The sequence below is a fragment of the Onychostoma macrolepis genome, chromosome 05 (assembly GCF_012432095.1).
Source record: "Onychostoma macrolepis isolate SWU-2019 chromosome 05, ASM1243209v1, whole genome shotgun sequence".
Lineage (NCBI taxonomy): Eukaryota > Metazoa > Chordata > Actinopteri > Cypriniformes > Cyprinidae > Onychostoma > Onychostoma macrolepis.
Window position 1 is genome coordinate 6,446,361 of NC_081159.1, and position 13,752 is coordinate 6,460,112.

Here is a 13,752-nt window from a genome sequence, read left to right on the forward strand (position 1 = left end):
AAGGGTTTTCTGAGTGATGGGCAGAGAGCAATAGTCCAAGCGCTATGAGACCGATCAGCTCTCCAATGAACAACAGGGCACAGGGAATGGCGAGGGTGGGAGAGTGGTTCCAGGAGGAAGGCAGAAGCCTAGCTGACTTAATTGGGATCTCCTGAGGCAGGTGGGCGAGACTGAAAAAGCTTAGCAGCTGGATGGATGAACTAGAAAGGCAGGGAAGCAGGCAGAGCTGGGCCACAATGGATGGGAGGGAGGCAGGCAGTAGGGAGTCCAGCAGCCAGAGCCAAAGAGGGAGCTGGGGAGCAAACGGGGAAAACCAAAAACAAAAGAAAAACTAAACTAACAGGCAGGAGCTCAAAAAACAAGGAACTAGATAGCACAGACCTCTAATCAAAAGAAAAACCCTAAAGTCAAAAGTATAAAATAAATGCAAAGGAAACTAAGCAAGACTAGGCTTGAGAACAAGATAACAATCAATCAGGGACAAGAGCCAGGTTAACTCAACAGAGCATAGATTCGATCTGGCACAGGACAGAAAACAAGAGGGGAATATAAAGGGTGACTAACGATCTAAAACAGGTGTAAACCCTAACATGATAATAAGGTAACGAGGGGCGGGGTAACAATAGACAATAGAGCACATGGCGAACTCAAATACCATCTGACAGCCATGTGCTCCAGACAGACCAGGACACAACAAAACAACCCCTGTTCAAATACAATATTACAATAGCCATATTGCACTATTGTTTGCATCATCTCGTAAAAAAGAGGAAAGTAGGGGCGGGGCTTCGCCTAACAGAATAGCAAGGTTTTTTTTGTTTGTTTGTTTGCTTATTTTGTTTTTATAATAAATAAAAAGAAAACAAGTAGATATAATAGAAAAAGAATAGGGAATGCTAGTGTTAAAAGGTCATTTTTAAATAAAAATAAAACAAGTCAATAGAACAGACAAAGAATAGATAATGCTAGTGTTAGAAGGTCATTATTTATAATAAATAAAAAGAAAATAAGTAGAAAGAATAGAGAATGCTAGTGTTAGAGGCTCTTTTTTCTTTATAAATAAAACAAGTAGTTAGAATAGCAATAGAATAGAGAGTGCAAATGTTAGAGGGTCAAGTTTAATTAAAAAAAGAAAAGAAAAAAAAAAGCAGATAAAATTAGAATTAGCATTATAGAGAGTGATAGAGTTAGAGGGTCAAATGAAGACGAAAGAGATGTGTTTTCAGCCCTTACTTGAAAATATTAAGGATTTTGCTGCTTGGATTGAGTTGGGCAGGTCATTCCACCAGGAGGGAACAGTTAATGTAAAAGTCCATGAAGGTTTTATCATAGGTAGAATGCAAACTGTTTCAATACAAGCATTTCAGTCAAATGTAATTTATGCAATATTTCAAACCTTTCATCCACTTCGGAAAATCAACCAATGGCAACAGTTTAAAAGCAGCCCAATTCTGTGTAAAAAAACGTGGACTTGACAACCATACATCCAACAAGGAGTCAGATTTAACTGATCACAGGTCGAGAATAAGGAGAGATGACTGAGAAGACCATGCTTGAGTATTTGCTGCTCAACACATCCTGAGCTCATTGACAAAGACGCCTATCTGATCTTGTAAGATGTGCTGTCAGGGTGGTAAAGGAAGAGGAATCAGTTATGGGATAACAGAAATTTATTGAGTTTCAAACACAAAACAGGAACTCAGGAACTAGTCACTGTCTGAGAGGGTAACCAGGAGAGATTCCAGCCAGGTCCGTGGGAGAGAAAGACAGCTCAGCAGGAGGCATCTAGGAAAGGGTTTTCTGAGTGATGGGCAGAGAGCAATAGTCCAAGCGCTATGAGACCGATCAGCTCTCCAATGAACAACAGGGCACAGGGAATGGTGAGGGTGGGTGAGTGGTTCCAGGAGGGAGAAGGCAGACGCCTAGCTGACTTAATTGGGATCTCCTGAGGCAGGTGGGCGAGACTGAAATAGCTTAGCAGCTGGAGGGATGAACTAGAAGGGCAGGGAAGCAGGCAGAGCTGAGCCACAAGGGATGGAAAGGAGGCAGGCAGTAGGGAGTCCAGCAGCCAGAGCCAAAGAGGGAGCTGGGGAGCAAATGGGGAAAACCAAAAACAAAAGAAAAACTAAACTAACAGGCAGGAGCTCAAAAAACAAGGAACTAGATAGCACAGACCTCTAATCAAAAGAAAAACCCTAAAGTCAAAAGTATAAAATAAATGCAAAGGAAACTAAGCAAGACTAGGCTTGAGAACAAGATAACAATTAACAGCGACAAGAGCCAGGTTAACTCAACGGAGCATAGATTCGATCTGGCACAGGACAGAAAACAAGAGGGGAATATAAAGGGTGACTAACGATCTAAAACAGGTGTAAACCCTAACAAGATAAGGTAACAAGAGGGGCGGGGTAACAATAGACAATAGAGCACATGGCAAACACAAATACCATCTGACAGCCATGTGCTCCAGACAGACCAGGACACAACAAAAACAAACCCAGATCAGACCGGCGCCTTGACATGTGCCCCCTTTACACAGAGTATGCGTGATCGCGAAATCGAAAGTGAAAGTAAACAGAGCAAACACGCATTCAAAAATATTTATATACACCGCATACATATAAGGGCTCCCTGATGCCCAAAATTATTTACAATATTAAAATGTTTAAAGGAGTGGACACGAAAATCACGGGAGCGAAACACATGTTGCGGGAGCTGGCAGCAATGGTCAGAAATTCAGCGGGAGCACGATTAAGAAAACAGCCGATTCCTGGACATTTTGGGCGATTAAGAAATCCCGGCACAATCTGATGGGTAGCATTTTTCACTATCGATTTGTGCTACCTATCTTTTTAATGGGAGGTAGCACAGTCTGAGCGGATAGCACAAATCGTCAGAACACCGGATGCATTTTTGTAGGTCCAAAAAGAGGATATGTCCGGGGAAAAGAGACGAATGGTGGTCACCCTATCATAGACTCTTCAAGACCGCGTAAATTGCGTTTTACTAGAATTGTAGTTTCGTTAGGGAAAGTATTCAATTGAATTGTCAAGTTCACTTAACTTTAAAAAATATATATATATATTATGTACTTAATAATTTTATGGCAACGGGTTTCCTCAATTTTTTTAAGTTAAGTCAACTTTCACTTTTTACAGTGTATGTTGCTGAATTAATGATTTATTTTAACAAAGTATGCTACATCATTAACAGTTTCAAAATGCATGCTGCGGTGGATCATTGTAGAAACATTTGCAGTTAGCCTACTGTACAAATAAAACAATATTTCAAAACAACATAGGCTAATTAAACTGTGAATAACTGTACAAGGTGAATTAAGGTGTATGGGCAAAATCTTTAAAAAATATATTTATTCGGATTTCATAAGGCACATTTTCGCTACTGTAATGATAGGCCATGAACATAACTTTTTAATAAGCAGGGGAAATTCGCAACTTTAAAAACAAATAACCATTTACATGCTTAGGACAATTACGTTGTAAGAATGTACAGGGAGACTTCAGATTTAAAAACGCTGACTCATTGTTTTCTATTTAAAATCAGATGATTTCCTATTAATTTAATGAATGAATGAGAATACGGCACGGTGCTGCACTTTTGATGACGTCATGAGCATTCCAAGATCAGTGTGATTTTACAAAGTTATCTTGAAAATACAGCATTGAAGGGAACTTTCTGCTTTTGCTGAGTTTAGATACATTGTAAAAACTGAATTAGAGAACACATTTGAGAATGAGTCTGTAGTTTTAAGGGCAAAAAAGTTGGTCACCTGAATTTGCCGCACTGAATATCCAACAGCTGCTTGGTTTAAATTTGACTTCTGTGTAAATTGTCTGCCTAAAGATTTGTTTTGAAAGAACAGTTGGTTTTTTCCCCTATAATTGATGATTTATTAACAGAGATGATAACACCAGTGACAAATTCTCATAAAAATGTTTATTTTTAAAGATGGTGTCAATATCATCTCAAAATACTTACCCATCATCCTATAATCATATGATCAGACTACAATCAATAAGTCATAAGATTCATCATAACATTAAATTATGTACAAAAAGACGTACAGAGGTCTCATAACATTAAATTATGTACAACAAGACGTAGCGGGGTCTCATGCATAAACCCATAACTCCATGAGGATTTTATACATTAATAACATTTTTACCATTGATTACACCAAAAAAAAAATAATAATAAATAAAAATTAAAAAAAGGTTCAAGAATTTTTCTTAAATTAGTTTTATTTCTTTTCCATGTTTTTCTCAAAATTCAAGGCTTATTTTTACGATAGAAAATGACTCAAATGTGTGTTCAACTATGCTCATTTAAATAGTTTTTCTGTGTTAACATATGGTATATGAATATATTTGATCATTGCACTGCTTCACTCAGCTTTTAATGTGTCTCATTCATGAGTGACACATTTTTAAGATAACATGTCAAATTCATAGAAGGCTCCTAATGCAAATGTATGATCTTGTGTTTTTACTTAACTTTTCTCTTCTCTCTCTTTCTCTCACAGTGTTTCACAGATAGTGTTGCAGACACAAGCGGACTAGCACAATTCCACGATTTTTTGGATTGACCATTTTACATTTTTTAAAACAGCCAACCATGTCTGCCTATTTCCGAAAAGGAGCAACAACAGTAGGCTGTTTCACTCAGGGAGCACCCATGACTGACGACTGTTCCCCGAAGGGAACACTCATGCCTGAGTGTTCCCCACAGGGAGCTCCCATGCCCAGATTGTTCACTCTGGGATTATCTGTACCTGCCTCTTCCACATGGAACCTTCATGTCCAGAAAGGGCGATCACAGCGTTCATGTCTGTTTCAGGAATGCCGGGAGTATAAGCCTCAAGCCTCCTTGAGACAGAGAGCACCCAAGCCTGTTAAGCCCCCACAGAGATTACCTGTGCCTGGGTGTTCCCCACAGGAATCACCCTTGTCTGAGTGCTCCTCAGAGGAAGCACCTGTGCTTGAGTGTTCCTCTCAGGGAACACCAGTTTCCACAGGATCACTTCAGGGAGTATATATGCCAGCTGAGACCCCACAGAGAGCAACTGTGTTTGAGTGTTCACCAGCAGAAGCACTCATTCCTGAAGGTTCCTCTCAGTGACGCATCTAACCTTGATCAAACATCCATGGCCTCTAGCTCCCCACATGGAGCATCCATGCCCAAGTTGTTCACCCTGGGAATATCCATACCCGTCTCTTCCACAAAGAAGCGCCAGCTGCATAAGTATCAAGCCTCCTTGAAACAGAGAACACGCTTGCTAGTCAAGACCCCACGGAAATCACCTGTGCTTGAGTGTTCCTCTCGGGGAGCACCTGTGACTGAATGTTTCCCCCAGGAAGTACTCATGCCTGAGTGGTTCTCAAAGCAAGGACCGATGCTTGCGTGTTTCTCAGAGAAAGCACCTGAGCCTGAGTGTTCCCCTCAGGGAGCATCTTCCCCTCATCAAACACCCTCTCCTGCTGGCTTCCCACATGGAGCTCCCATGCCCAGGCTATTCAGTGTGGGAATATCTGTACCCGTTTTTTCCACAAGGAAGTGCCAGCTGCGAAAGTCTCAAGCAACCTTGAAAAAGAGAACACTCTTGCCTGACAAACCCTCAGAGAAATCACCTGTGCCAGAGTACTCCTCACAAGTTGTGCCCATGCCTGAATGTTCCCTTCAAGCATCCATGCCCACCAGGATCCCACAATGCCTGTCTCTTCTTGCAGCCTACCTTGGCAAAGAAACAATGGAGGCAGCAGTACCCTGCAGGTCCTCATCTAGTAAGCCAAAGATGTCACAGGGAGCATACCAACCTGCCGAGTCTCTGAAAGAAGCACCCATGCCTGAGTTTTTCCCAGAGAAGGAACCCATGCTTGCGTGTTCCCCAGAGGAAGAACCCATGCATTTGTGTTCCCCAGAGGAGGAATCCATGGTAGTGTGTTCCCCAGAGGAGGAACCCTTAGAACTGTGTTCTACAGAGGAAGAACCCATGCTTGTGTGTTCCCCAGAGGAGGAATCCATGGTAGTGTGTTTCTCAGAGAAAGGACCTGAGCCAAAGATACAGCAGAAGCCTCAAAGAAAGAGAGAAAAGAATAATCAAAGGCAGCAGGTAGGACCTTGCCCAAGCTCCAAGCCTAATCGGAAAAGGAATTATCTATGCAGCAGAGAATAATTGGTTTGTCCCTCTTATGTTTAATTTTTAACTATTCATAAATAATGGCTTAAACATATTAATGCCTTGTTCTGCATATTCTAGATCCCTAAACCCTACCCTATACCTAAACATAACTACAACAACTACCTTACTTCCTATCAATAAGTAAAATTAAGAGTTTATTGAGGGAAGAAGTGTAGTTAATAGTAAATATGTGTTCTCTAATTTTAAAATATTGTCAAACTCTTTTAAATTCAATATAAACATTAATCTGTATCTAGTATCATAACATTTTAATTCATAGACCACTCATGTTGAAATGGTTGAAGCATTACATTACTATGTCTGTTTTTTTTTTCAACAGGACAACTTAGATGTATATAAGCTTCGAAGGAGGAAAAATACGAACAACAGAGGTCAAAGCTTCTTTCACATCAGAGCATGTCCAAGCAACCATATTTATTTGAGAAGCCAGCAATGGCTTTGAGGCTTTACCAAAGAGCTTAATGTGACTAAAAAATCAGGAATGATTAAATAAACTTACATTCAATCACAATAACACCTGAAGAAATGGTGGAGCAAGTGACTGGTGAAAGTGAAAGTAAAGCAGAATAGCGGAAACTAACGTCAACTAGCGGCACACGTTCATAATAAAAGTCCTTCCACTATAAAGATACATAGGGAATATAGAACAGCCGCCCCCAGATTAGCATAGCTAATATGTCTAAAGGTAAATTCCCTAGTCGTTGGGGTCAGTTTCACCTCCATCCGGAAGTGCCGGAAGTCTGACAAGTTTGGCCACAGGTCGTAGGTATGGGCGATCATTGACCTGTACTTGAGCTGACCTGATGTGTCCGTCAGCACTGACAACCTGACCAACTGGCTATTGGGCTCTGGGAAGCTGTGGGTCGATTATCATGACCACCGTGTTCCCAGCTAGATCTTGAGTTACCCACTGCCACTTTTGGTGAGTCTGGAGACCTGGGAGGTAATGTTGTGTGAAGTAAGACCAGAAGTGATCGACGACAGTCTGGTAATGACGCCAACAACGCTTGGACAAGGGCTCAGGGGTGTAGATCACCTGAGGAAGTGAGGCGTCTTGCCGCCCCATGAGAAGCGTATTGGGGGTAACCGGATCTCAGTCTGCCACGTCGGATGAAACGTATCCTAAGGGCTTGCTGTTCAGGATACCCTCTACTTCGATCAGTACAGTCTGCAGGACGTACTCAGGCACAGACTGGCTCCTGATGACTACTCGTAGTGCAGACTTTACTGATTGGATCTCCCTTTCCCATGCGCCTCCGAAGTGAGGTGCAGCGGGAGGATTCATCTTAAAGGTGATCTGGTAGCTAGCCAGCTGCTCCTGCAGTCTGGGCTCCATCTCCTTGAAAGCTTCTCTCAGTTCGGTCTCGGCTCCCCAAAAGTTAGTCCCCTGATCTGAGAGGATCTCGGACGGGGTTCCTCTACGTGCTATAAAGCGCCTTAATGCCAGTAAGAATGCATCGATGTCGATGGTGTTGAGCAGGTCGAAGGGAATGCATCTGATAGTCAGACACTTGAAGATGACGCCCCATCGCTTCTCTGAGCGATGGCCAATCTTGACCACGAAGGACCTGAAGCAGTCAACTCCGGTAGAGAAGAAGGGGGGTTGATATAATCGCAGACGAGCTGAGGGTAAGTCGGCCATAATAGGTAGAGTCGGCTTAGCTCTCCTCTTCTGGCACTCTAAGCATTCTCTCTGGTGTCGTTTGATGGCTTGCCTGCCCCTTAGAAACCCAGAAATGGCAACGTAGCTCTGCGAAGACCCTATCAGGTCCTGAATGGAGTAGACGCTCATCAAAGTGCCTTATGATGAGTCTAGTCACCTGATGGTGGGGATCTAGAACCACTGGATGTATCTCAGTTTTGCTGAAGCCATCCAATCGCCGTAGCCTACCTCCCATACGAATTAGACTAACCTCGGGGTCAAACTCAGGTGCAAGCGTGTTCAGACGGCTGGCTGTGGGCACCTGGTTCCCTGATTTTAAAGCCTTGAACTCCTCTGGGAAGGAATCCTTCTGACATTGACTCAAGATGAGCGCTTCCGCACGCTTGTAATCTAAGGATTCTTTATTCGTATCCATGGAGGGACCGGTAGGTCGCGTCGACCAAGGCACTCCAAGAAGCATACTGAGATGCATCAAGCATGTCTAGATTTCGATGATCTGCAACTACTCCACAGAAGACAGCTTTCCTTGTCTCTGAGGCATCCTCTCGGGCCTCTACAAGGGGCTTGGCTGGCCATCGGTCTGGTGGTTCACGGAGGAATACTGGGCCTCGAATCCACATGTCAGAGTTCGCCAGCTCCATGAGCGTCCTCCCTCTGGTAATGTCATCCGCCGGTTTACTCGAGGAATCAACATACCGCCAAGAGTGAAGCTCGGTCAACTCTTGTATTTCCGCCACTCTCGTCCCAACGAACACCTTGTACCTACAGGACTCAGACTGGATCCAGGTGAGCACTGTAGTCGAGTCGGTCCACAACGTTACTGTCTCTATGGTAACGGTCAGTTCCTGTCTGAGGAACTGTGCAAGCTTGGCGCTGGTCAGTGCTGCACACAGCTCGAGGCGTGGCATTGACAACTGCTGCTCGGGGGCCACCCTAGAGTGAGCCATAACGAAGGCAGTGTGGATCTTACCATGCTGCTCGGCACGGAGATAAGCCACTGATCCATAAGCAACCTCTGAAGCGTCACTGAACACATGTAGGCTGAATCTTGATTCCTCCTCATCAAAGTCGACAAGAAGATAGCACCTAGGAAGTCTGAGCTTACAGAGATCAGGCAACTCCTTCTCCCACACATTCCACTTCTCCAGCAGGTCTGCAGGAAGATTTGGATCATCCCAATCCCTTGGTCTGGTCCAGAGCCTCTGGACGAGAACCTTGGCCCAGGTGGTGAAGGGAATGGAGAAACCTAAGGGGTCATATTGCGTTGCTAAGACCTTATAGATATACCTCATGGTCGGGTGATGCTCTGCTAGTGCACGATGTCTGTAGCCTAGGCTGTCTTCTAGGCAGTGCCACATTAAGCCAAGAGCCGGCTCCAGCGGGTCTGAATGGTTTTGCTGTAACCACAGTTCGATATTCTCTGAACGAGCCTTAGTTGGTAGGTGCTCGACAACAGAGGGGACATTCGTGACCCACTGCCTGATCTCGAAGCCCCCAGAGGCTAAGCGAGGCCTCATCTTGTCGATTAGTTGCTTGACTTCCTCAGCAGTGGGAAGGCTCTGTAGACAGTTGTCCATGTAGAAGCTTCGCTCTATGGACTGCAACACATCCTCAATCCCGACCTGCTGGCAGCGAACGTGCATCTGCAGAGCAAAGGTAGCGCAGCAGGGGCTGCAGGTTGTCCCGAAAGGCAGGACTTGCCATTCGTAGACGTCCGGTGGGTCCTTGCGGCGCATGTTCCTCCAAATGAACCTCATTATGAGTGTCATATACAAGGCGATTAAATATATTTGTTAATATATTTAAATTATAAACAAATGTACAGTATAACACTGAGTGAATTCAAAAATAGTTAACAGGTTTATATTATATGAGGCCTCTTTGTGAGTTGAAGCAGGGATGGGCAAACTTGGTACTGGAGGGCCACTGTCCTGCAGTGTTTAGCTTTAACCCTAATCAAACACACCTCTACCAGCTAACTTAATTAGGACTACTAGAAGGCTACAGGTAGGTGAGTTTTATCAGGGTTGGAGCTAAACTCATTTAATAAAATTATAAACAAATATACTCTACAGTATAACGGTGAGTGATTTCAGAAAAAGAAAGAAAAAAACATACCTTTATTGGTTGCCGCTCTCCACTCCGGAAGATGCTCACAGCTTGCGAAAGTTTTTTTTTTTTTCCTCCCTGCTGATAGGCGCCCAAACTAGCTCTCCTGATTGGCCAAACTTCTCTGATCTCTGAAGAGTGGCCGCCGTTGCCTCTACAGACGCACAAATCACTTTTGCTCCATATGTCACACAGATATGTGGTGCAAAAGGGAGAGTGCGTGAAACTTGTCATTTGCAAGTGAAAAACAGCATTTAAGACTCGTAGCAGCAGATTCAAGCCATCGTCATTATGCACGTGTTTGTGCTAGAAAAAGCATCCAAGAAAAAAAAAAAAAAAAAAAAATATATATATATATATATATATATGTAAGAAAACATTCTACAAGTGTGCAAATCTCATTGCAAGTATTACTCTCAAGTAATACTCTCTCCACAATGGTGGCACACCGCTACAGACGGGATGAGGAGGAGAAGTATTGTTGAATAAAGTTGTTATTTTTGTTTTCTTGCACAAAGATGAACAAAGTTCTCTGCTTTGGGACGACATGAGGGTGAGTAATTAATGACAGAATTTTCATTTTTGGGTGAACTATCCTTTTAAAAAAAGAAACCATGAAACTCTCTCATGCCAAGTCACTAATGCACGTCTGCTCGACTAATTGGAATACAAAACAGACCCAAACTTGTAGCCTATTGGTCATTAAAGTCATAGCCTACAGCAGCGTCCACATACAAAACCTGAATAGCAGTTAGAACGAAAATTAAACACAGCTTTATTTATTCCAAAACAGAAGTCATTTTGTAGCCGTTTTAAATTTTTTTAATCATTCTACAGTAAATGTATAGCCTATTCAAGGCACTGTATTTCCTCTAAATATTTTATATATAATTAAAGTGTATAAAATTACTTTATTCAGAAATTACGTTTTTTAAGTTTTTTTATTTGTTAATTCGTTTTTTAAATTAGACTTACATATTTGGAAACAGGTACAGTTAGTCGCCGGTGTCAGTCACAAAATGTATAAAAAATAATCTTTGTGAGGACGGCTGGCAACAGTCACACCAGGAAAGTCCACTAGTTCACTTGCTTTGGTCCGGACCAAATTCAATGTTGATTTTTATTAATTTTTTTGGTGCCCTTTTTGCAAGTGAACCATAAATTGTAAACAAAACCACGTGTGCTAAGGTCATCCATTCATTGGTTCATCCATTCAACCATACCAGAGTTTGTTTGGAACCGGACCAAGACCACCTCTTCACCTGTGTCTCGGTACAGTTGTTTGGTCTGCACCTGAGTGCGATTGCTGTATTCACACCTGGCCAAAAGACAGGTGTGAATACATCCTTTGGGGGAGACGGGAGGGGTGTATTGTTTCAGCTGTCAGTGAGATTGACAGTTTTTGTGTAACTGCTGGGTTACACAAAAACTACCCAGCAAATGACCCAGCAGGCTCAATCCAGTGGTTGGGTATAAAAAAATAACCCAGCAATTTTTAAAAATGACACAGCAGCTTAGTTACAGAAAAACTCTAGCACCTGGGTAAAAAAAAAAAAAAATTAAAATAATCCAGTAAAAATTACCCAACAAGCTGAACCCAGCATTTGTGTTGAAAAAAAAAAAAAATCCTGCCCAAAATAGATGGGGAAAAAATGAGTGAGAAATTCACACCCTTTGCGTCAGATGCTTAATTAGTCAATAACCCTCACTGTTTACTGCTGTACACTAATAAGGTGTATCTCTTGTGCAAATATGTTAACACAAACACCCTTCAACACATATCTTATTTCAGAAAAATGATTAAAAGCGTTAGTCTTTTTACTTTGCAGTGAAAAAGGACCTAGATCCAGATGTCTTTGTTTCAATCAAAGCTGTCCCAGACAGAGCGATAACTTTTACAGCATAATATGAGACACAAAAGCATTGTAAAATATAATGACCAAAATTCTAGAGCTTGTCTCATTAATAAATTGAAGCAAAGTCTTGATTTAAGGTATGATGTTTCTGTCATTTTATCATTGTTCCATGTTTGTGACTTTAAAGATGTGTAAAGAAAGGCAAATGGATGTTTGAAAAACTATTTGCTGCAAGTGAGCTCCATATAGATCAGCTCTGGAACATTTCATGGATGTGTGTGTTCCATGGAATAAAGTAAGTCATAAATGTTTGTAACAGCATAATTGTCAACATCTTTCAGCATAAACAGATGGTGCAGGTTGTGTCATCTGTACGCTGCTGTTGCCTCCAAAAAAAAGAGATGACATTTTAAAATCATGACTGCTTGGGTGTGATGGTTTCTACTGTTTGCCTTTTTTTGAAGGGTCTCACAGGGCTGAACATGTCTATGGGGATTAGAGAGAGCAGAGAGTGATGAGGTGGTCATGACGCTGGAAAAAATATGAGCTGGTAGGGCTCATTTTTGCTTTAACATTAATGCTGAAATTATACGGGGAGAACTATTTAAGCAACTATGCAAGGATAATGGCCCTGTGTCTTCATCGAGTGCCAGGAGAATTCTGGAAAGTAACACAATCCGCTGGAATCCCAGCAGCAGACCTGCATTGTATTTGGGCTATTTTTCAGAAGCAGCGAATTCTGTGGCTGTAAGCATAGGCCCATAAAAATATCACATATAGGCCCGGGGTACATTTTGTACCACAAACATCACATTTCACTCATAAACAAAATGGGGCAGAACTGGTGCTATAGGTTTTTTTTTGCTTTAAATTTTTAAAGCCTTTATTACCTCTAACCATTACATATTTAGAGTTTATATCTGTATCAGGGAACGTGCATTCATTTAAGAGGCAGCCTCAAATCATTACTGTTTACATGTAGTATAAGTTTCTGAAGCATCTAATATACTGTTCATAAAGCTCGCTTTCTCTCAGCATCTTACACGTCTATATGGTGGAAATTAAAAAATGGAAATTACACAATATTTAAGTAATTTATTCTACTCTGATTAAATTATTAGTCCATTAGTTTTAAAAATATAATAATGTTTGTTTTATTTTTTATTTATGTCAAGCAATTTTCATATTTTAATATTACACTGTAAAAAGTGATAAGTTGACTTGAGGAAACCCGTTGCCTTAAAATTAAATAAATAATTATAAAAAAAAAAAATAAGTTAAGTGAATTGTCAAGTTCACTTAACTTTTTTTTTTAATTAATTAATTAATTTTTTTTATTATTTACTTAATCATTTTAAGGCAACGGGTTTCCTCAATTTTTTAAAGTTAAGTCAACTTATCACGTTTTACAGTGTAGACCTCGGGCATGGGTAAAACAATATACATTCAAAGGCATTTGAAAAGTAGCAAAAATTATGATGAAACCACTAGTTAAAAAAGACCTTCATATAACAACAACAACAACAACAAATTGAAAAAATTATTTAATAAATATCAACCCCTAGGAAATAATGTATCTAAAATATTCTTTGGAACTACTGGACGTATCTGATTATGGATTAATTGGATATTTAATTCATCTCTCAACTATACTGACAAATAGCCTAATTGGTGTAGAAACAATTTTCACTCAGAATTTTTAGATTATTTACTTTAATACAAACATCAAAAGCATTTCTGGGTAGTGTAAAATGAAATAATGCCACCGTAGCCAGCAGTCATAATGTTGACTACATGCATATGTCCTCATAAGTTTCCAAGTAAATAAACAACCTGATACAAATAAAGAAACAGCTATTTATTCTCATTTCCTGTGGGCTTGTTTACAGCGCTTGTATTTTCAC